This window comes from Budorcas taxicolor, chromosome 6, assembly GCF_023091745.1.
Source record: "Budorcas taxicolor isolate Tak-1 chromosome 6, Takin1.1, whole genome shotgun sequence".
NCBI lineage: Eukaryota > Metazoa > Chordata > Mammalia > Artiodactyla > Bovidae > Budorcas > Budorcas taxicolor.
The window spans coordinates 52,993,711-53,017,371 of NC_068915.1; positions in this window are offsets into that span (position 1 = coordinate 52,993,711).

Genomic DNA, 23,661 nt, shown 5'->3' on the forward strand with positions numbered 1-23,661 from the left:
ACTTATTATTCAAAACTTCTTTGATTGGTGATAGGGAGTGAACATTTATTTTTATTAAGCCTTATTCTTGGGCATATGTCACATCCCTGCATTATGAGAGTGTGGCTTTTCAGTCCTGCTATTTTTCTGCCACTATGGCTGTGAGGAAAACAGCAAAATGGCTGTCTTGGGAGGCTGTACAAATAGCTGTGAAAAGAAGAGAGGCGAAAAGCAAAGGAGAAAAGGAAAGATATAAGCATCTGAATGCAGAGTTCCAAAGAATAGCAAGAAGAGATAAGAAAGCCTTCTTCAGCAATCAATGCAAAGAAATAGAGGAAAACAACAAAATGGGAAAGACTAGAGATCTCTTCAAGAAAAATAGAGATACCAAGGGAACATTTCAGGCAAAGATGGGCTCGATAAAGGACAGAAATGGAATGGACCTAACAGAAGCAGACAATATTAAGAAGAGGTGGCAAGAATAAACAGGAGACTGTACAAAAAAGATCTTCACAAACCAGATAATCACGATAGTGTGATCACTCATCTAGAGCCAGACATCCTGGAATGTGAAGTCAAGTGGGCCTTAGAAAGCATCACTAAGAACAAAGCTAGTGGAGGTGATGGAATTTCAGTGGAACTATTTCAAATCCTGAAAGATGATGCTGTGAAAGTGCTGCACTCAATATGCCAGCAAATTTGGAAAACTCTACAGTGGCCACAGGACTGGAAAAGGTCAGTTTTCATTCCAATCCCAAAGAAAGGCAATGCCAAAGAATGCTCAAACTACCGCACAATTGCACTCATCTCACAGTCTATTAAAGTAATGCTCAAAATTCTCCAAGCCAGGCTTCAGCAATACGTGGACCGTGAACTTCCTGACGTTCAAGCTGGCTTTAGAAAAGGCAGAGGAACCAGAGATCCAATTGCCAATATTCACTGGATCATGGAAAAAAGCAAGAGAGTTCCAGAAAAACATCTATTTCTGCTTTATTGACTATGCCAAAGCCTTTGACTGTGTGGATCACAATAAACTGTGGAAAATCCTGAAAGAGATCGGAATACCAGACCACCTGACCTGCCTCTTGAGAAATCTGTATGCAGGTCAGGAAGCAACAGTTAGAACTGGACATGAAACAACAGACTTGTTCCAAATAGGAAAAGGAGTACGTCAAGGCTGTATATTGTCACCATGCTTATTTAACTTATATGCAGAGTACATCATAAGAAATGCTGGACTGGAAGAAGCACAAGCTGGAATCAAGATTGCCGGGAGAAATATCAATAACCTCAGATATGCAGATGACACCACCCTTACGGCAGAAAGTGAAGAGGAACTAAAAAGCCTCTTGATGAAAGTGAAAGTGGAGAGTGAAAAAGTTGACTTAAAACTCAACATTCAGAAAACGAAGATCATGGCATCCGGTCCCATCACTTCATGGCAAATAGATGGGGAAACATTGGAAACAGTGTCAGACTTTACTTTCAGGGGCTCCAAAATCACTGCAGATGGTGACTGCAGCCATGAAATTAAAAGATGCTTACTCCTTGGAAGAAAAGTTATGACCAATCTAGATAGTATATTCAAAAGCAGAGACATTACTTTGCCGACTAAGGTCCATCTAGTCAAGGCTGTTTTTCCTGTGGTCAGTACGGATGTGAGAGTTGGACTGTGAAGAAAGCTGAGCACCGAAGAATTGCTGCTTTTGAACTGTGGTGTTGGAGAAGACTCTTGAGAGTCCCTTGGACTGCAAGGAGCTCCAACCAGTCCATTCTGAAAGAGATCAGCCCTGAGATTTCTTCAGAAGGAATGATGCTAAAGCTGAAACTCTAGTACTTTGGCCACCTCATGGGAAGAGTTGATTCATTGGAAAAGACTCTGATGCTGGGAGGGATTGGAGGCAGGAAGAGAAGGGGACAACAGAGGATGAGATGGCTGCACAGCATCACTGACTCAATGGACATGAGTCTGAGTGAACTCCTGGAGTTGGTGTTGGACAGGGAGGCCTGGCGTGCTGCAATTCAAGGGGTCACAAAGAGTTGGACAGGACTGAGCGACTGAACTGAACTGATGGCTGTGAGCTCAGCAATGAAGCCCCTCCCCCAGAAACAGGCTTTTCTCTGCCAATTCCCTCTCTGAGCTGCAATCAGTTTTCAACTAAGGGCAGCAGTGATGGTTACTCTCCACCTCACATACACATTAACATTTTTTTTTTCTTTTAAGAAATAGGAGAAAATGGATTTAGATGAAGTTTCTTGATCCTCACATGCTTATATGGCCATTGTCTTCACCTCCCTGTGGAGAAGGAAATGGCAACCCACTCCATTATTCTTGCCTAGAGAATCTTGTGGACAGAGGAGCCTGGTGGGCTGCTGTCCATAGCGTTGCACAGAGTCAGACATGACTGAGGTGACTTAGCATGCATGCATGCATTGGAGAGAGAAATGGTAACCCACTCCAATATTCTTGCCTGGAGAATCCCAGAGACAGAGGCGCCTGATGGGCTGCTGTCTACGTGGTCGCACAGAGTCGGACACGACTGAAGCAACTTAGCAGCAGCAGCAGCTTCACCTCTCTGATGTCAGCACTTCAATAGAAACTTCTTTTTCAATCTTTTTTAATGAATGTTTGGTGGGCTTTGCAGACAGAGACCTTGAGAGAATGTATAGCTACCTCCCCCCCCACAATATCTGTAGTCCTCAGAATTTCAGACTATCTCATCTGCCAATAGTTGACATTCAATTATCATTGCTTCCAGTTGCACTGTCTTTATTGGTGTCCAGTTATGTTTATCTCAAGTGAGATCATGCTCAAATCCTCTCTCTCCCTGCAATATGGGACTGCTCTGGCTGTCACTGGCTCTGCAACCTCAACTCTCTCTTGGGTTCAGTCTTAGTCATAAATTAACAGTAGTTGTTTAGAGCCTGAGAGTAATGCTACAGCTCTCTACATCCTGGACAGGAAGCCAGATACCCATGGGCTTTTGAGAAAAAAAAGGAGGTCATTATTACACCACCACCACATCATCACTTTAAATATCTCATTTATTGTCACAATAATATTATAAAGTAGGTAATTTATTTCTATTTTCCAGATAAAGTAAGAAAAGCATATAGAGAATCTATCACTTGCCCGAATTTCTAGAAGAAGAGCTGAAATTTAATTATTAAAGTAGTGACTGCCCTATTCATACCATTAAACATCAAAACTTCAGTTTCTATCCTATAAGTGAGCATGTGAAAGCATCTAACAAAGTTTATGGGTATATTCAGTAAGTATTCAACATACATTTTCATCCTTTCTCAGTTATTCTCTTTTTCAGGTCCTTGTTGACATTTATTATCATTTCAAGGAGGCCAATGTCGATCAAATGGAATTCTTGTTTTTTAACAGGCCTTTACAACAAGTGTGTGTGTGTGTGCACGTGTGTGTTTACCCTGTCACATTGTGACACATTTTATTCAGCAGCTTGAACATTTTAGTTCACAAATAGAATCTAAGTCATTATTGATTTCTATTTCCCTTTGTTATGGGGAAAACAAGCTTTCCAACCTGCATTTATTTTTAGAGGTTAATAATCAGATTGAGTGGTTAATGGGGTTGCTTGCTTCTTGTGGTTACTGTGGACAGAGCTGTAGCTTCCGATCACTCAGGAAGGCATCCAATGTAAGGGTATGCTATTTTCCCTTTAGAGGCTAAGAAATGAGTATACAGCAACAGAGAAATAAATATTCTGAGAGTATTTATAGGAGCTGTACTATGCAATTTTGACCTAAGATATTTCCCAGAACAACAGCTCAATCTTACATTGATGATTTATAAAGGTTTAGATTGGCCTCTGGAAACCACAAATCTGTGACACTGATATTTTTAATTTCCTTTTGTTCTGTCCTAGGCTAACCTTATCATTGTCAAGCACCAACTGGTCACTGGGAGAGAAATGAAGGTTGGACCATTCAATTTACCCTGAAACTATCTTAAGGGGCACCCCTCTTGATCTAATCAGAATTCCAGACATTTTCTATTAGCAAAAGGCTTTGTCTTCATATCCTATCAGAGGACAGAACTCTTAAAAATTCTTATTAGAACATTGTTCAATTTTAACCTCTGAGGCACAATGAACTTTGATTAATTAATAAGCTAATGGACTCAAATAATTTCTTTATTCATTTTAACAACCAGTACATGAACTTCCAACTTTGATTTGAGTGGCTTTTCTCATAAATATGCCAATCTCAATGGTTACTCTTTTTAGTTCAGAACAGTCTTTTGTTGTATGCATTTTTCTCCTTGATGCCTCATTTTTTTTTCTTTAAATGTTAGGACAATTTACATAAAATTGTATTCTCAAGGATAAAATATCTAAAGTCATTCACTAAAATCTAAACAGTCATTTCATTTACAAAAGGTATTTATTTTATGTAGAAAACAAGGATTGCTTAATATTTTCAAGAGCACTTAGGTGGGAGGTAGAATTCCATGTTAATTGCAAATTACACTCAACTTTGTATAAGCTCTTACCCTTGTGTGGATGAAACCTGTGAGTATTAAAGAGATATTACTCCTGAAACTATATTAAAGCTTGACAAAATTGATTTTCCAATTGTAGTTAATGTCCTGTAATGGCCGACTTTAAGACAGGGAGATTCGGTAGGTAAGCCTGACCTAATCACCTGAGGTCTAAAAGTCAGAGATGGAGGAAGTAAGAGAAGTAAAGCACAAGAAGGATTTGATATGCCTTTGCTGGCTTGGTGACTAGGGATGCCCCAAGGTAGGGGATGTGGGCAGTACCCAGGAGTTAAGAGTGGCCCCCAGCTGAAGACTGAAAAGGAAATGAGGCCCACACAATCATTTAAAAGCAAGGAACTGAATTCTGCTAAGGAGAGTAAGATTGGCTTCTGAATTGTCAACTCTTTTCTGTCAGCCTCCAGAAAAGAGCTCAGCTTGATTTCAGCTAGGTGAAACCATGAGCAGAGAAGCCAGCAATATTATCTAGGACTCCTCAACTACAAAACTGAGAATTCATAAATGGGTGGTGTCAAATCAAGATTTGTGATAAATTATTACACAGCAAGAGAAAGTTAATATATACTGATTCTTCTTGTGTTATATTCACTATTCCCTTGTCTCATTCTCTTCCTGCAACTAATAATACCTAAGTACATATTACCTGGAAATTTAATTACTTAAAAGAAAAATGTATCCATCGAAGTATACATAGGTCAAATAGCTATTACACAAGTCATATATTTACCTCATAGAAGAGGGATCTACTTAAGAGTCTAGAAACATGTATCTATTACCTATTTTAATAAACACATTTGTCTCATAATTTCTAGTCTGTAAGAATCAAATTTGATTATTTAAAAAAAAAAGGGTACAGTGAAAAGGAAGAGCAAAAGTTTCATAGGAATAAAAAAAGCAGAACTTTGCAAAAGAAACATACCAGCATATTCTCACATCACTAATTATTCACTGTGCTAATTTTGAGAAATATAAGGAGTGTCTGCCAAGCAATGGGTGACTTTTCTAACTCAGGGGTGGGTTACATTAAATCTTGAAATGAAAAAAAGTTCTTGCTTGTTAAAGAGATTATAGGAAGATCCTATCTAGCAAAGGCCCTGCATTCAGATAAACCACCATAAGAAATAAATCTTTGTTTTTGCCCTTGGAATTTTGGAATTGTTCATTACCACAGTGTAACTCACTCTGTTCTGACTGACTAAATAAGCTCCTTCTCCAGTCATCTTCATTTTAGTTTAGTCGAACTTCATTCTTCTAGTTTTTTTCACAGGTAAAATACTAAAATCATCCTAAACCCTTCTCTTTATTAACTACTCATCAGTAAGTCCATAACTAATCATTGTTATTTCTATCTTCATATGTATTCACTTCTTCCCATTTATTGTTTTACCTTAAGCTAATAAGTACCGTGAGCCTCAATATCCTTTGCACAGATTATTATATTAGTCTTCAAACTGCTTTTCATAAAGACTGACAATAATCTTCCTTAGAAAGTGTATTTAGTTAGTCTATCATAAAACTGAGTATGTAATCACTGTGCAAATAAAATTTGTATTTTCATGATGCAAGATTCTTTAACATTAGATATATTTCTAGAAGATATATGAGAGCATATCTATGACTGAGGCAAAAAGGAAAAGAGGGCGGTGAAGGATGAGATGATTGGATGATATCATCAACTCAATGGACATGATTGCGGGTAAGCTCTAGGAGATAGTGAGGGACAGGGAGGCCTGGTGTGCTGCAGTCCATGGGGTTGAAAAAAGTCAAACATGACTTAGTGACTGAACAACAACAATCTATGATTGAGAAAGCACCTCAATTCTAGTGATTTCAAAACAGAACAGAGACTTATGCTAGCTCACCAGGTAAACTCAGAAGACTAATCAATTTTACTAAGTTCCTCTAAAGAAAGGAATAATAAATATGAAAGGAAATAAGCCAAAAGAACCATGCTGTGTTCAATTAGAATTAGAAGTATTAGTATTAATTCACAATTCATAAATATGTGTATTTCCTAAGGGCTAAGAGGTGAGAAACAGCCAAAAAAAATCAATGATATCTCCAAAAGAAGCACATTTAACACCTTGATTTAATTTAAGATATTATCTCCCACCATTAAGGAACCAGGAGCCTTAGAAAATGGCCAATTCTAGTACCGGGGAAGGCAAAAAAACAGTGTTCCCAAAATATGTTACTGTACCAGAAAGAAGGCAGAACTCAAAAACTGGGGAGTATGCACCAAACAGATGCAGAAGCCAACTTGAATGGGCTCCCACTGGCCAAATTAGGAACAATAGGGGCATCAAAATTAATAATGTCAGTGACTTGAGTATAACACAAGTCAACTACAACATATATCAACTATACAATCTGTCCTGTAAAATATCTAAAGATACTATTTAAATATTTATACTGAATTTATACTGAATCACACCCAGATAATTCAAATAAAAAGACTTGAAAAAATGAACTATTTATACAGTATGAACAAGGCTGAATGAACCGGAAAGAGATGCTGAAGCCCCAGGAATCCACAGTAGTAGAAAGAATTGAATGGGCCAGAGGAGGGACTGGGGAGAGGCCTGGTGAACTGTGGACTAAAAACTACTTGAGGGGTGCTAGACTTGAGGAGGTACCTGAAACTGTGAGGGAGTGGTGATCTCTATCTGCCCACTTATATCTTGCTGACACCTCCTACTGGCCCCACTGGCAAAGTGTCCAGGTAATGCAACCACAGGAGTCAGCCCCACTTGTGGCTGACCAGGGCAGAGACAGGATCTAGTAAAGCAAATACACGACAACGTTTGCACCATATCATCCCTTTCTAAAAATCCCAGCTAACTGGAAATTACAGTTTAGTCTATTTCTAGGATTTTATTTGAATTTTCTTTCCTAAATCATGGGCTTTCCTGATAGCTCAGTTGGTAAAAAAAAAATCTGCCTGCAATGCAGAAGACCCTGGTTCAATTCCTGGGTCAGGAAGATCCCCTGGAGAAGGGATAGGCTACCCACTCCAGTATTCATGGGCTTCCCTTATGACTCAGCTGTTAAAGAATCCACTTGTAATGTAGGAGACCTGGGTCCAATTCCTGGGTTGGGAAGATTCCCTGGAGAGAGGAAAGGCTACCTACTCCAGTATTCTGGCCTGGAGAATTCCACGGAGTCCATGGGGTCTCAAAAGAGTTGGACAGAAATGAGTGATTTTAACTTTCTTAAGTCACTTTTATGTCAGTCCAATTAGTTCTATCCCTGGAATATGACAAAAATTTCTCATATATTGGCACATAAACCCTTCCACTTATACAAATACATCTTACAATAACTTTTTTTCCAGAAAATTTCCTAAGAATCTGCTCTTCAATCTACTTCTCCAATGGTATCCAACAGATCTAAGATTCTTCTTGACCTAATGAGTTTTTCACTTCCCTCTACATGACACAAAAAGAGAAGTGGAGAGAGAAAAAACAGTGTGATAATGCTGAAGGCATTAAAACTTCAAAATTAGCTCAATCAAAAGCATGTGATTTCCACTTTACCCTTAAGGAACCATGAAATAGTCTTCTGCATCATCATTTTTCCCTCTCCGCTGTGTCATTTTCATCAGCATAAAAAACATATTTAAAATCACTCATCTTAAAAAAGAAGAGAGGAAAAACCCTCATTGACCCTATTCTTTCTCTAGGTATTTCTTCTTTTGTATCAAAACTCTTAAAATCACTGTCACACTATTATTTCTTGAATATCTCTTTTAGCATGTTGTAATCAGACATTTTTTTTTATAACACTTTACAGAAAAATTCCCTTCAATAACTTCCATAGTACTAAGTCCAGTCATTGAGTTCAATTTCATTATTATCAGTATTAAGCATAGATGGTCACTCATTCATTCCTGAATTATTTTATCCTCTTGGCTTTGGGGACATTTTCTCTTGGTTTCTGTTCTACCAAGCTCAGTGGGTACACTTTTTTAGTTTCCTTTATTTTTTCTCCTTCACCTTCCTGACTACTCACCTTTGTATATTCTATGGGTTAGGCCTAATATTCTTCTCTCTGTGCATTTGATTCTCAAGATTATAGCTTTAAATATTTAATTAAATGGTTAATCTAGATCCTCTCCTGAAATCTATACCCATACAGGCAACTCTGAATTTGGCTTTACTAGTTGGATTTCTAATCAGAATGACAAACTTGGCACATTAAATGTCTTCTGAAGAATCCTAAGTGCTACTTTCAAAATATGTCCAGTTTACACCTTTGGCATCCATGGTAAAAATGTACCTCTAGCTTCTTCTGTAAATATAAATGTGGGCATGTCACCCACTTTGGCAAATGAATAACTGAGTGTAAGTTATGAGTTTGATTTCTGGAAAGAAACTTTAGGATCTAGTACATGATTCAATATGTTTCCTGACCTAGCCACAGTAGCTATTAAATCAAGTATCAACATGGAGCCTTGGTCAGCATGAGCCCCTCTCAAACAGAAACTTTGTTGTCAATTTTCTTTGCAGTGTATCATAGCTATAAATGAATGTTCTTTGTTTTTAGTACCTAAGACGTTAGAGTTGTTTGTTACCACAACACTGCTTATTCTGATTTGTACACTATTCTAAACAATCCCTATCTCTAGTCCTCTTGATTTTAATTTGATGTAACTATATCTTCCAGGTAGGCCTAAAATCTTGAAATTATCCTAGACTCTTCTTTCTTACTCACATTCCACATCCAGGCCATCACCACTGTTGTTTCTATCTTCAAAATATATCCACTCCTCACCCTTTACTGCTCCACTCAGATTTAAGCAACTATAGCCCTCATTATCCTTTGCATGGATATTTACAATAGCCTCCAAACTGTTCATGTTCCTTTCTGTGTCTTTATAGTATGCTTTCAACTGTGTAGCCAGTAGTCTTTTCAATACAGGTCATATAATGTTACTCACTGATCAAAAGCCTCCAATGATTTTCCATTTCAATGAGAGGAAAGCCTATCTGCTGTAAAAATCACAAGGTCTGGTCCCTCATCTTTTGCTGATCTTATCCCTAGTACACTAGCCTTCTTTGGTTGTGGTTATTTTAAGGCTTTGTGCAATGGATACATACATAGGCCATATCCTAGCTCAAGAAGAAAGTGTGTCATGATCATTTAGATATATCTTTTATAATTTCAGAGGGGTTGATTTTTGCTGGCTTCTAGAACTTCTCATAAAAAAGAAACTGAAATCTAATTTTGACATTAAAATGTAACCCTTGTTTATAAACAGAGATTTGATAAGCTTTAACACTTAGGCAGGTGGTGGATGGGAATATTAAGTGCTGGCTTGGTATTGTTAATGAAATTCCAAAATCATAATGGTGACCCCAGGTTCCCTTTCTTCATATACTAAGCCCCATTTTTTCTCTTTCCATGCCTTTCTTTCCTTTTTCTCAGATATCTCATCTTTTTTACCCTCCTGTTTATATTCGTCTCTTTTCTACGAAACTATTTGGCTGCATTCTCAGATACTAGTTAGTACCACTGACAATAATAACAACCAATATTTTTCCTTCTGTTCTCTTTAACTTGTGAGTGACTCAATGACTGTTCTTCAGCAAATTTTTTCTGAATAGTAAAGTTTTCTCAAATTAATACTTTATGCCAATATTTTTCTATCCTAAAATAAGGTATTAGAGTTATCTAATGAAATTCCAAGATTATATTTGTGTGTACATGCTAGGACAGTGCTGTATACCTACAGAAGAAAAATGCCTGTTGAATAAGTGATTTAAACAAATATGTGGCTGCCTATTCTATTCCAGTATTTTTCTTCATGGTTGCAACAAATAAAAACAATAAATAAAACATATAACAATAAACTGTGATTTTTGCTGAATCTATGTCAGGAACTTAGGTCTTATGACATTACTATTTTGAGGTTTGAGTTACAGCACACTGCCTCTTCATTTGAGCCTTCTCTCAGCATTAGACAGAGTATAACCATAAATTGAAAGGCCAAGTAGAAAAATTTTTCAATTACACAAAGCATATTTCCCACATTAACACCAAAGGGAGATATCAAATGAGAGTTATCAAAAGAGGCATACTTTCAGAAACTATATAAGTTATATGCTGGTTTCATAATAATTTCTGATTTTCTACAAAGAATAATTTTAGAAATACAGGAAAATGGTTTCACTGTGTATATCCAATAGGGGAGAACAAAAGCAAAACAAACCCCTACAATATAAAATACTCTCACCATTTTATACTCTCACAATCCTATCAATTATTAAATTTCAACTAGATCTAGTCTACACTGATTCCTTCTTAAAACTCACTCAAATTCTCCCAGATGTCAGGTCTGTAGAAATGCAAAGAATACAAATATTAGTAAAACAGGATCTTTGCCCTGAAGAAATTTATAGTCTGGCAGGAGAGAAAAACTTATAAACTGACACCTCTAACAAAATATTATGAAGTTCCAGGAATCAACAGTAACCAATTTTAGGAAAACACAAACTTTATTAAGCTGACTGATTGAACTTAAATTTCATTCTACTCAGGACTCTAATTTCAATATATAATTCAATCCCAATATGGTATGTATGATATTGTCTTTGTATATTTTTTAAGCCAGACAGAGGTATACATTTTCTAACTATCTTTGTTTTGCATATGTATAGTATATTTTTAGAATATCTCAAGGGAGAAATAAGTTCATTTTTTGTGTCCTATGATGCAAATGTAGCTAATAAATTGAGGTTGTTTGCTCTTACAATTCTAGTTTCTAAAGTTTAGACAAGTTTTCCTTTATTTGCAAAATGGCTGTTCAATTTAGAGACATATTTAAGAAGGAACATTAATTTAACTAAGCACCTTTAAGATTCTGCACATTAATTCTGAACTCAAGCAGTGTGTAATCTACACATGAAAGCATATCAAAAAGACAAGAAATGAAAAAAACCCAAACTTTGTATTCAAGGAAAAGAGACATTTTTGTTCTTTGGAGAAAATATAAGATAAACATATATAAGTAATACAGACATAGCCCATACTCATCTTATTTAAGACAGGAAGAATTTTCCAAAGCAGGTACAAGTCCAATTGGGCACAGTCTTTCTGTGATAACTTAGATTAGGCCTAGCACTGAGCTGAGCTCAATTTATCAGAATTTTGTATTAGACCTTTTGTACTGAGAAAATTGGTTAACATCTGAAAACATCAGTTCTCTTGTTTTACAGTAGAAATAACTCATCTCTGACAGAATTGTTTTAAATACAAATGAAATAATGTACATGAAACAATTATGCATTTGATTTTTTTTAATTCCACATTTTTCCAAATGTAAGGAGCAGAAATAACCTTTTTTCATCAAAATAATATAAATTTTATATCTTGCTTTTTCATTACCTATAAATGTTGTATAAGATGTTTCTGGCTGCATAGTATTTCATGTTACAGTTGTATCACACTGCTTCTTCCATTGACGCCAATACATTGTTTCTAATTGTCCACTTTATGTATAATGTTCTCTGAACATTCTTGTCCATAAACCTCACATTTTATTTTTATTTTCTTTACAAAAATTAATGGAAGGATTACTAAATAATGAGATTATTTTTATGGTTTGCAATATAGATTGATGAATGAACCCTCATATACTTAACTCCAAAACTCATGCTTTTTCCACAATAAAAACACATCTATATTTTTACTGCACTCTAACTTACTTGAGGGCCTTTCAGTAAAGCAATAAACATGTTCTAAAAAACATTACATATAAAACAGAAATGGACAGAAATGGATTTATATATAACTATCTTCTGAAGTAATCATTGACAAGTCAAGCACACAATTTGAAGGATTTTTTTTTTTCAGTGAATGTAGTCATTAACTAGAAATGCTATAACGGTAACTAAGTACGTGTACCTTTTAGAGTCAACCATAAAATGGTGAGAGAACTTAAATTATTTAGAAAAGTAGATAGAAACCATATCCTTTAAGCTAGCTTTCTAAAATTAACTTACTGTAGGAAGGCTTTTTAGGACTATAGTAGGAAATAGCTTCTGGTTATATTATGAGGTAAATGTTGAAGGGGAATGATGTTTCATATTAACATTTCTACAGTATTTTACATTTCTACATCTAGGATGATTTCTGGCTTATTTAATAGGCATTTGATAAATATTTGCTAATATAGGCTAAATAAGGAAAGATGTGAACACTTTGGAAACAAGGCAAAACAATATTACTGTAAGAATTCAAAAATCTCAAGCAAGTAACTGGTCTGATGGTTCATCAGGTCACTACTAAGTCAGGGAAGGTGTTCTGCTCTGAATGTCTGCATCCCTTTCAAAATCATCTTTTGAATCCATAATCCTCCATGCAGAGATGTTAAGAAGTGGCACCTTTGGGAGATAAATAGGTTAATGAGATCAGAACCCTCAAGAATGAGACTAGTACTCTTAGAAGGAGAGACAAGGAAAAGTTCACTTTCTTTCTGTTCTCTCTGCCACTGAGGGATGGCTCTCACAGCCATCTGCAAACAAGGAAGCAGACGTTCACCAGACAGTAGATCTGCTAGCATCATAAAGTCCTCAGCCTCCAGAAGGATGAGAAATAAATGGTGTTTATGTCACACAGTCTATAGTGTTTTGTTACAGCAGCTGGATTGATTAAGATAGAAGGTTTATATGCCACCTGAGTGAAAAACAAGGTCTATCCCAGGTACATGTTTAAATTAAATGTAAAACAATTTCTATAACCTTTGGACAGTAATAGCTAAGAAATCATGTTTGGAGTTGAATCTTGCTTGCTAAAGGTTTTAAACCTCATGGAGAAGTTACATTTAGTCATGATATAATACAGTGGTATAACTATGGACTTCAGAGCCTGAATGTCTGGCTTCAAATCTTTGTTCTAAATCTTAGCCACTGTGTAAGTTTGGGCAAGTTACTTCAATTTTTTCATCTGTGAAATGAGAATGTCGTGAGAAGCACATAAATTCAGGTAGGTGACTCATTCTGAACAGTGTTTCAGCTCTATGTTTGTTAGTGATATGAACTTGCTGCCGTTATTAGCTTTCCCGCTGATTTGATACAATTCAAATGTCTACCATTTGTATACATTATATGCTGAGTAATACATTACAAAATTAGACATACAGTTAGATAATTCACAGTAGCAAGCAAAAGATATGATGGCTGCTGCTGCTGCTGCTAAGTCGCTTCAATCATGTCAGACTCTGTGCGACCCCAGAGATGGCAGCCTACCAGGCTTTTCTGCCCCTGGGATTCTCCAGGCAAGAACACCGGAGTGGGTTGCCATTTCCTTCCTCAATGCACGAGAGTGAAAAGTGAAAGTGAAGTTTCTCAGTGATGGAATAAGCTTCAAAAGGAATGTACATGGATTATATTATTAAAGCCGAAAATGTCTCAAGCAGTTTTGTTTTTTTCAGACTCCTGTCAAATAATAAATGTAGCCATATAAAAATCCTTGCCCTCGTGAGTCTTACATTCTGGTGGCAGGAGAAATAAAATAAAAATACAAATACCAATATAAATAGACGGTTGACAGGTAATGTGCTCATCAGGAATCTCCAGAGAAACATAACCAATAGGAGATACACACACACATATTTGGAGAGTGAGAGAGAGAGAGATCAGTCATCTCTGGAACTCTCTCAGCTGCACTCAGATTTTAATCCCTTCTGAAGGGAGACTCCTGCTACTACATTAACAGCTTATGACAATAGTGCTGATCTAAATTTAACTATATAGTTTTAACAAACATTGTGGAAAATTCTGAAAGAGATGGGAATACCAGACCACCTGACCTGCCTCTTAAGAAATCTGTATGCAGGTCAGGAAGCAACAGTTAGAAAGGGACATGGAAAAACAGACTGGTTCCAAATGGGAAAAGGAGTACATCAAGGCTGTATATTGTCACCCTGCTTATTTAACTTATATGCAGAGTACATCATGAGAAATGAGGGCTGGGAGAAGCACAAGCTGAAATCAAGATTGCCGGGAGAAATATCAATAACCTCAGATATGCAGATGACACCACCCTTATTGGCATAAAGTGAAGAGGAACTAAAAAGCCTCCTGATGAAAGTGAAAGAGGAGAGTGAAAAAGTTGGCTTAAAGCTCAACATTCAGAAAACGAAGACCATGGCATCTGGTCCCATCACTTCATGGGAAATAGATGGGGAAACGGTGAAAACAGTGTCAGACTTTATTTTTTTGGGCTCCAAAATCACTGCAGATGGTGACTGCAGCCATGAAATTAAAAGACACTTACTCCTTGGAAGAAAAGTTATGACCAACCTAGATAGCATATTGAAAAGCAGAGACATTACTTTGCCAACAAAGTTACGTCTAGTCAAGGCTATGTTTTTTCCAGTGGTCATGTATGGATGTGAGAGTTGGATTGTGAAGAAAGCTGAGCGCCGAAGAATTAATGCTTTTGAAGTGTGGTGTTGGAGAAGACTCTTAAAAGAGTCCCTTGGACTGCAAGGAGATCCAACCAGTCCATTCTAAAGGAGATCAGCCCTGGGATTACTTTGTAAGCAATGATGCTAAAGCTGAAACTCCAGTACTTTGGCCACCTCGTGCGAAGAGTTGACTCATTGGAAAAGACTCTGATGCTGGGAGGGATTGGGAGCAGGAGGAGAAGGGGACGACAGAGGATGAGATGGCTGGATGGCATCACGGACTCGATGTACGTTGAGTCTGAGTGAACTCCGGGAGTTGGTGACGGACAGGGAGGCCTGGCGTGCTGCAATTCATGGGGTCGCAAAGAGTCAGACACGACTGAGCGACTGAACTACCTACCTAAGTAAACTCAGCTTAACTACACATGAAACTGATTTGGGTCCCATTTCAGAGGGCTGATAGAGGAAAGGGTGTGTCTTTGTTGATGATAAATATTATCTACTTCAATATCTATTATTCAATATCTATTATCCTTTAATACCCAACATCTGGCATACAATTAAGAATTGTGAAACAAGTGAAGCAGGGAACTGTAACCCCCTCAGTCACAAAGCAATTATGATTAGGTAATCAACAACAAAATATCTGTGATAGTGATTGCAGAATCATAAGAATGAGCATATTAACTTGCACTAAACTGTTCTCTTTAGTTCTTGGAAAGAACTTATAAATTCATAAATACTCAAAATTCACATGGAGAAGCAAAATTAAATTCTCTACGTCTACTCACAGTGCAATGCTCTATAAATCTGGGAACTCTCCACAGTCACTTATTTAAAGCCAACTGTGTTTTATACTTGGCAAAATTATGCTTTGTTTTATTTTCCAAATTCTAAGTCCTTTGGAGAGAAGAGACTAGAAATTAGCAGGAGGAATATGTTTGAAAAAGGGATTAAAAAGAGAAAAAAAACTTGTCAAAGCATATCCAAAGAGGCTGTTTGGGAATACTTAGTGTAAAAGTCATTTATTGAAACCTATATTTCAATTGCTTCCCTGGTGGCTCACAGGTTAAAGCGTCTGCCTGCAATGCGGGAGACCTGGGTTCAATCCCTGGGTCAGGAAGATCCCCTGGAGAAGGAAATTGCAACCCACTTCAGTATTCTTGCCTGGAGAATCCCATGGATGGAGGAGCCTGGAGAGCTACAGTCCACAGGGTCGCCAAGAGTCGGACACAACTGAGCGACTTCACTTTCACTTTTCACTTTAGTGTAAAAGTCATTTATTGAAACCTATATTTCAATTGCTACTAAGGAGTCTATTAAATTTTCATCTGGAACTGTAAAGTATTTTCTATATAAAAGGGTCATTAATGAGGTAAGGTTTTATCTGGGAAAAAATGTTTTTACTAAAGCTCATTTCCAGACAATTCTCAATTAATTAGTATTGCACACATTTCTAAAGCAAGGTCAATACTTTTTCATTAACATACTTTCATTTGACACTAGATTTGGTCATCTAAACAGGTTTCATTAGTGTTTTTTGTTTTTTTTTAAACACCATTTGTCCAACATGGAAAGATCTCAAAATAGCTCATCAACCCTTATTATTTCATCACCACCTCACCAAATTAAATAGCTGATTATAACAGCAATTACTAATAGTTTATCTCTATTACTGTCTGTAAACAGCTCCAAGCACTACAGAAGAAAGAATAACCACCTACCATGCAAATTTAGTAAATGGTAATGTGTATCTGTTTTTCAGCTGGTAAAGCAATTATGTATTTGTAAGTATTTTTTTTTCTTTTAGCAGGAGGCCAAAATCTGAGATTTGGGCATTTTACTTCATGCTGAATATGATGACATAATGATATAACTGAAGCAAAATAAAGTGATATATAAATTTTTTGTGGATTTGAACAGAATTTGAAAGACTTCAATTCCTAGAAACCTTTAATGAATCTGATTCAAAAGGTTCTCTTACAGGAATGTTCTAATCTATATATACTGTAAAATATCTGGGCAAAAGCAGTAAATTCGAAACTTTAAATTGTTATTTCCTTACCTCATAATTGAAAGGAAAATGTTATTTTTCAGCTTTATTGAGGAATAATTGACAAATAAAACTGTACATATTTAAAGTACAACCTGATGATTTGACTATGTATGCATTATGAAACGATTACCACAATCAAGTTAATTAACATATATAACACCTCACATTTTAGGTTGGTGCAAGTGTAACTGCAGTTTCAGACCATGAATTTTAAATCATTATAACTACACTCAAACATATCTTTATCAATCAAAATAAAAACAATTAAAATCAACACATTTTTGCAAATGAGAAATAAGTTTATTCTTGTAGCATAAAAATCTACACTTCAAGATTCAACAAACTCTTGGAAAGCATTTTCGCCTCTTGCTGGTTGTGAAAGCCTTTTCACTGCCAATAGTTGTCAAGATGCTTAAAGAAAAGGTAGCTGGCTGGTGAGAGATCAGGTGAAAGCAGCAGATGAGGCAAAACTCCATAGACCAATCTGTTCAACTTCTGAAGTATTAGTTGTGACATACAGTCAGGTGTTATGGAGAACTGAGCTCTTTCTGTAGACCAATGCCAGCTGCAGCTGTTACAGTTTTCGGTTCTGTCATCCATTTCTTGAGCATAGTTCTCAGATGTAATGGTTTCACTGGGATTCAGAAAGCTATGGGCTTCTCAAGTGGCTCTAGTGGTAACCTGCTTGCCAATTCAGGAGACTTAAGAGACCTAGGTTCAGTCCCTCGGTCAGGAAGATCCCCTGGAGGAAGGCCTGGCAAACCACCCCAGTATTCATGCCTGGAGAATCCAATGGACAGAGGAGTCTGGTGTGCTACAGTCCACAGGGTCGCAAAGAGTCAGACACGACTGAAGCAACTTAGCATGCACACAGAAAGCTATAGAGGATGAGACTGGCAGCATGTCACCAAACCATGACCTTTTGTGGGTACATGTTTGCTTTGGGAAGTACTTTGGAGCTCCTTCTCGGTCCAACCACTGAGCTAGGCATCACTGGTTGTCGTATAAAAACCCCTTTTCATAGCACATCACAATCTAAACGAGAAATGGTTCATTGTTGTTGCATAGAATAAGAGAAGACACTTCAAAAAGAAGATACTTTTGATTTGTGGTCAGCTATTGAGGCACTCACTTATCAAGCTTTTTCACTTTTCCCATTTGCTTCAAGTGCCAAATGACCTTAGAATGTTCAACGCTGAGTTCTTGTACAACTTCTCGTGTAGTTTTAAGACAATAAGCTTTGATGACGCTCTCAACTGGTCATTGTGAATGTCTGAGGGCCAGCCACTGTTTTCATCTTCAAGGCTATCATCGCCTTTGTAAAAACTTCTTAAACCACCACTGCACTGTACATTTGTAAGCGGTTCCTGGGCCAAATGCATTATTGATGTTGCAAGTTGTCTCTGCCACTTTCTGACCCATTTTGAACTTGAATAAGAAAAATCAAACTTGCTTTTTGTCTAAAATCATTTCCCTAGTCTATAAAATAAATACAAAATGAGCAGCAAGTAATGTCATCAGTGAAATAAATAAATAAATAAATCAAGAAATGCACATTAAAATTATGTATAACTTAACTACATTTATGTAAGAATGTATTCCAATATCAAACAGGAAAGTTCAGCAATGCAAAACCGCAATTACTTTTGCACCAAACTTAACAGTTAACTTTTGTGTGTGTGTGTGATGAAAGCCCCTAAGATCTCGTCTCAGAAAATTTCAAATATTTAATACGGTATTAACCATTCTGCACATTGGGGCCACAGAAATTATTCACCCAAAAACAAATTTAGTAAAGTTGTGGAATACAAAATCAACATACAAAAGTCTGCTGTGTTTGTGTTTGACTAACAACAAATTTTCTGAAAAGAAAAATTAAGAAAGAAATCTCCTTTATAATAGCATAAAAAACAGTAAATATTTAGGAATAAATTTAACCAAAGGGGTAAAAGACACTATACTGAAAACTATAAGGTGTTGATGAAACTAACTGAAGAAAACACAAAAAAGGGAAAGGTATCCTACACTCTTGTGTAAGGTTAAGGGATTTAGAGAAGAGATTCAGAAAAAGAAAGAAACTGGCATTTTACAGGAACAGATCACCTTTAATGAGGTGAGAAGGAGCAGCAGTCAGATTAGCAAGCTGCTGCACTAACCCAAGAAATGAGTAAGTATATATAGGCACGTATGTGGAAAGTAATTATCTTAAGGGGGCCTGTTCTTCTCCAAGGTTGCTGAGAGTATTTATCTCTTAAAAGGCTGGGGAAAGGAATTTTGGAGATGGGCCAGAGGCTGAACTGACTGGGAGCTGGGCATAATCAACCTAATGTCCATTTTTTCTTCCCATGAGAGTTTTCTTTGTTTTGCTAGAATGGTAGGGAGACCCCGGAGAGGAGTTTTAACTCAAGGCTACCTCGAGCCATGCAACTTTCCTTCATCTTGGATTAGAACAATTAATACTGTTAAAAGGTTCATAATATCCAACGCAATTAACAGATTCAATTCATCCCCTGTCAAAATTCTAAAATACTTTCCCCCAGAACTTTAAAAAAAATAAAATTTGTATGGAAAATGCTAATATGTTGTGATACAGTGCAGCTGCCTAATTCACTCTTACTAATTACTGAAATCACAGAAAAGGCCCAACCTCATGTGAAGCAACCAGTAATGATATAACCACTGTGAATTCTATTTACTTAGTAAAATATGGAAGGTAAAAAGAATTTTAAAATGGTATCAAGTTAATGAAAGCAAGTGTACAGAGTTTATTACTATAGTTTAGGGTCAGAAGTTTTAGTTTGGAATACCAGAAGCATAGAAGTCTCTGCATTGGTTGATATCCTAAAGGACTGATGGAAAATCTTCAATCATGAAGTCTAATTTTCCTGAAACAGTGAGTACATAGTTCGTGGCAGCATCTCACACAGAGACTAACAGCAGCACAACTAGATTTGGTTGAACGTTTCAAAGTTAGGACTGGTGAAGCCAGGACAACTAAACATTTTCCAGATTCTATACATTCAGCTTGGAAAGTCAGTTTGGAGATGGAGTTTTCTACTAATTCGGGAGTTAACTGCGTACAACACAAAAAGTCACGGCAAAGCTACCATGCCGGCTAACAGTGTCAAAGCTATTAGTTTAACGCAACATGGCCAAACAAACAAACAAACAAAAACCCCCAACAAAACAAAACAAAAATATAACATGCACACATACTTTTTTTTTTTCCTCCCTACCGTGGTGGTCACCTAGGGTGGGTTGAGTCGGGATGTCCCTGGAAGGCAAATAGCACAGCTGGAATCTGCAGCTGGCAGGTGCGTCCCAGGAGTCACTGTGGCTCCAGCTAGAATGCGCTGGGAAGCCCTGGGTGCCTGGAGCGGCACGGAGGGGTCTGAATCCGACTCTAAACTCCACCGCCCAGACCACACTTCCGGAAGGAAGTGCGATCTCGCAGGATCTCAGACCTTTGGAGCCGGAATTCTGGCAAGAGAAAATCGGCGCTGTCCCGGCTGTGTGTGGCTGTGGTCTCTTAAGTTCTCTGTTAGGTGTGTCGCTCACGTCATCTATCAAGCAAACCCAAAACCTCCTCAGTGCCACATCTGTCCCTGCAGCATCCCTACTCAGAATCACAGTGAAGTAGTGCCTTGCTTCGGAGGCCCTTGGCCAAGTGTGGGAATGGACCCAGCCTAAATACTGTGCTCGGCGCGATGTATGGACCCTTAAGATATATGAACCTTTATGATTTCAGCTTCATGACAAATTGCTGACCACCTTTTATTCGGAATGGAAGAAGTACGGTGTCAGGTAATTTAAAGAGTTTATGGAATTAGTGATTGATTACTCTGAGTAATTCACCAGAGTAATATTTTTGTATGGTTTTTAAGGTGCTTCCCTGGTGGCTGAGCAGTAAAGAATCCTTCTGCTTAGCCGGAGATTGGGTTTGTTCCTTGTGTCCGTTAAGATCCCCTGGAGAAGGAAATGGCAATCTACTCTAGGATTCCTGCCTGGGAAATCCCATGGGCAGTCCATGAGGTTGCAAAAGACTCAGACAGGACTTAGGGACTAAACAAGACACAATCTAACAATATAAAATTGGGAGGGGCGTGTCAAGGGTCTTACTTGTCTGAAAAAGTTTTTAATAATTACTCCTTAGGCATAAATTAGGTTTGTGTGTGGTAAAAAAAAATGAAGTCATAATAGTTTAAAGAAATATAACCTAAATTTAATGCGATTTAATGTGACAAGTGTTTATTCCATTGATTTATTCCTAGGGGAGGAAAAAATTCCCTGAGTAGGGATGGAGAATAGCTAAGAAAAATAAATATATTAGTACAAAAAGAACAATATTTGTTCCTAACGTTGTGTCTTCAGCCCCTGTGAACAGATCTGTAATTATTTTTCAAAGATATGTTTTGCTATTTCTTGTCCGATTTTAATGTGACTGAATGTTGTCGTAAATAATATGAGACTCTTTCATTTATCAGAAGTGTCCAGTAGAAAGTCAATGATATTCTGAAGTGTTCAGAAAAATAGGGATTAGATTTTTATCCAGAGAAACAAGGTAGTAGATATTAAAAATAACAGTCACAGGATATAAAGCTGTAGCTAAAATGTGTGATAATCTCTTGGCATACATTTTAGGAAGAATAAAAAGAATATTGCAATATTTAAAGAACTGCTCTTCAACAAATTTAAGGAATGAAAATTAAGGTATCAGTAATCCAATACCGTGAAAGCAGCTAATTGGAAAGATATAGACTAAAAGGTTAACCTGCTAGAAGAAAGAAAATGCTAATCTATGGCTTTTGGCATACAGATAGGCTTGCTGCAAAGATCTAGGGTGGAAGCTGTGGAATTTGTACTGTCAGCCACTTCATACAAAGGTCTTGTTATAGCAGTCTTCTGACAGTTTTCTGATACCAAAACATTCTTTAAGTAGCCACAGTTTGAGGTGTGTAGTTGGTACATTTTTTAAAATCATTTTTAAAGGCTTGCATCTATAATTTGAAAATATGGATCTTAGGAGCCTGCTCTTGAAATTTTACTGCTGAGCTGTTTGCTCACAGTAAATTAGAAGATTCTTTCCATTGAGATCCAAAGATCTGAATTCTATGATTCCAGAAGTTCAAGCCTTCAGGTTTTAGGTCATCAAAGGTCTTTCGGAAGAATGTTGAAAATGGACTGTTTATACCTTTTTAACATCAAAACTGAGTATATATATGCTTCATGATTCCCTTGGCCATGTGAATTTGCAACCCAGCAAGTTCTCAGACCAGAACTGATATTCCTAAATGCATAGGCTGCCAAGTTACTAAATGATATAGCAAAAAGTGATAGAATTATTTACTTGATTTCACTATTGATTTTCCCTATAATATGAAAAGTTGTAATTTGTGTGTGTGTGTGTGTGTGTGTGTGTGTGTGTGTGTAATTTGTCTAAATAGCAAAGATTGGGTAGTTTTATGCCCTTAATGGGCTTCCCAGGTGGCTCAGTGGTGAAGAATCTGCCTACTAATACAGAAGACACAAGAGACTTAGGTTTGATCCCTAGGTGTGGAAGATCCCCTGGAGGAGGAAACGGCAACCCATTCCAGTATTCTTGCCTGGAAAGTACCATGGACAGAGCAACTAGACAGGCTAAGTTCATGGGGTTGCGTACTCAAGACACAACCTAGTAACTGAGAACACAAGCATGCCCTTAGTACTTATGGCTTTAATTATTTAAGAAAATGAAGATTGCTTATTTATGGAGAAACAAATCTCTTTACAACCATATTTTTTTCTATGCTTATTTTTAAAGGTTTTATAGTCATTTACGTTAAATAGGTGTCCAAGTATTTTTTTTCAGACACCCACAATTTATGTCAATGAAATATTCAAATATCTTTTGACAACTTGTTGATTTCTGCTCCTCAAATTGGATTTTAATTATTTCAATTCAATTAAAATTAGAGGATGTCTCTTGCACCTAATACTATTTTTGATATATTTCAGAGGACCTCTCGAAATTTACAAAGATATATTCTTTAGCCTTAAAAAAGAAGTGTGCTATAATCAGGTTTATTTGATATGTTTCTGATGATGGGTTGCATGGAGAAGTTGAGAACTCAGAAAAAATGCTCAGCTTTTTCTTGGTTAAATTTATAGATGTAATAGGTAAGTAAAACATTCAGAAATTATATGGTTTTGTGAAATTTTTGGTGATTTGCCAATTCTCTTATTTTTCATAATATGTACTAAACTCGTAAAAAGTGTTGAAATAGTGTTTCAATGAGTTCATCTACATTTATCAGATTCCTAGTGGTATTTGATCTGATGCTTTTAGGCAATAATGTATGTTATAAGTCAGGCACATTGTAGGGGAGGAAAAGTTTTTGTCAGCCCTCTTAGGGTCCCTTGCTGGTCTGAAAAGTAAACTGACAAGAACACACTAACAGGACACAGCATGCATATGTTATCAAAATTGTTTGTATACATAGGAGACTTCACAAGAAACTGAAGACCCAAAGAAGTGACCAGAGCAGGAAGCTTTTATACTTTTTGTCAACCAATCTATACATTTGTAAAGAATTTGGAAAGACAAAAGGGTTCGTACTAAGGGTAGTAAATGGTATAGAAGTAACTAGGAAGATAAAGGTTAGATTAACAAGGTTTGTTTATATAGTTGTTTGTTGTTGTTGTTTTGCC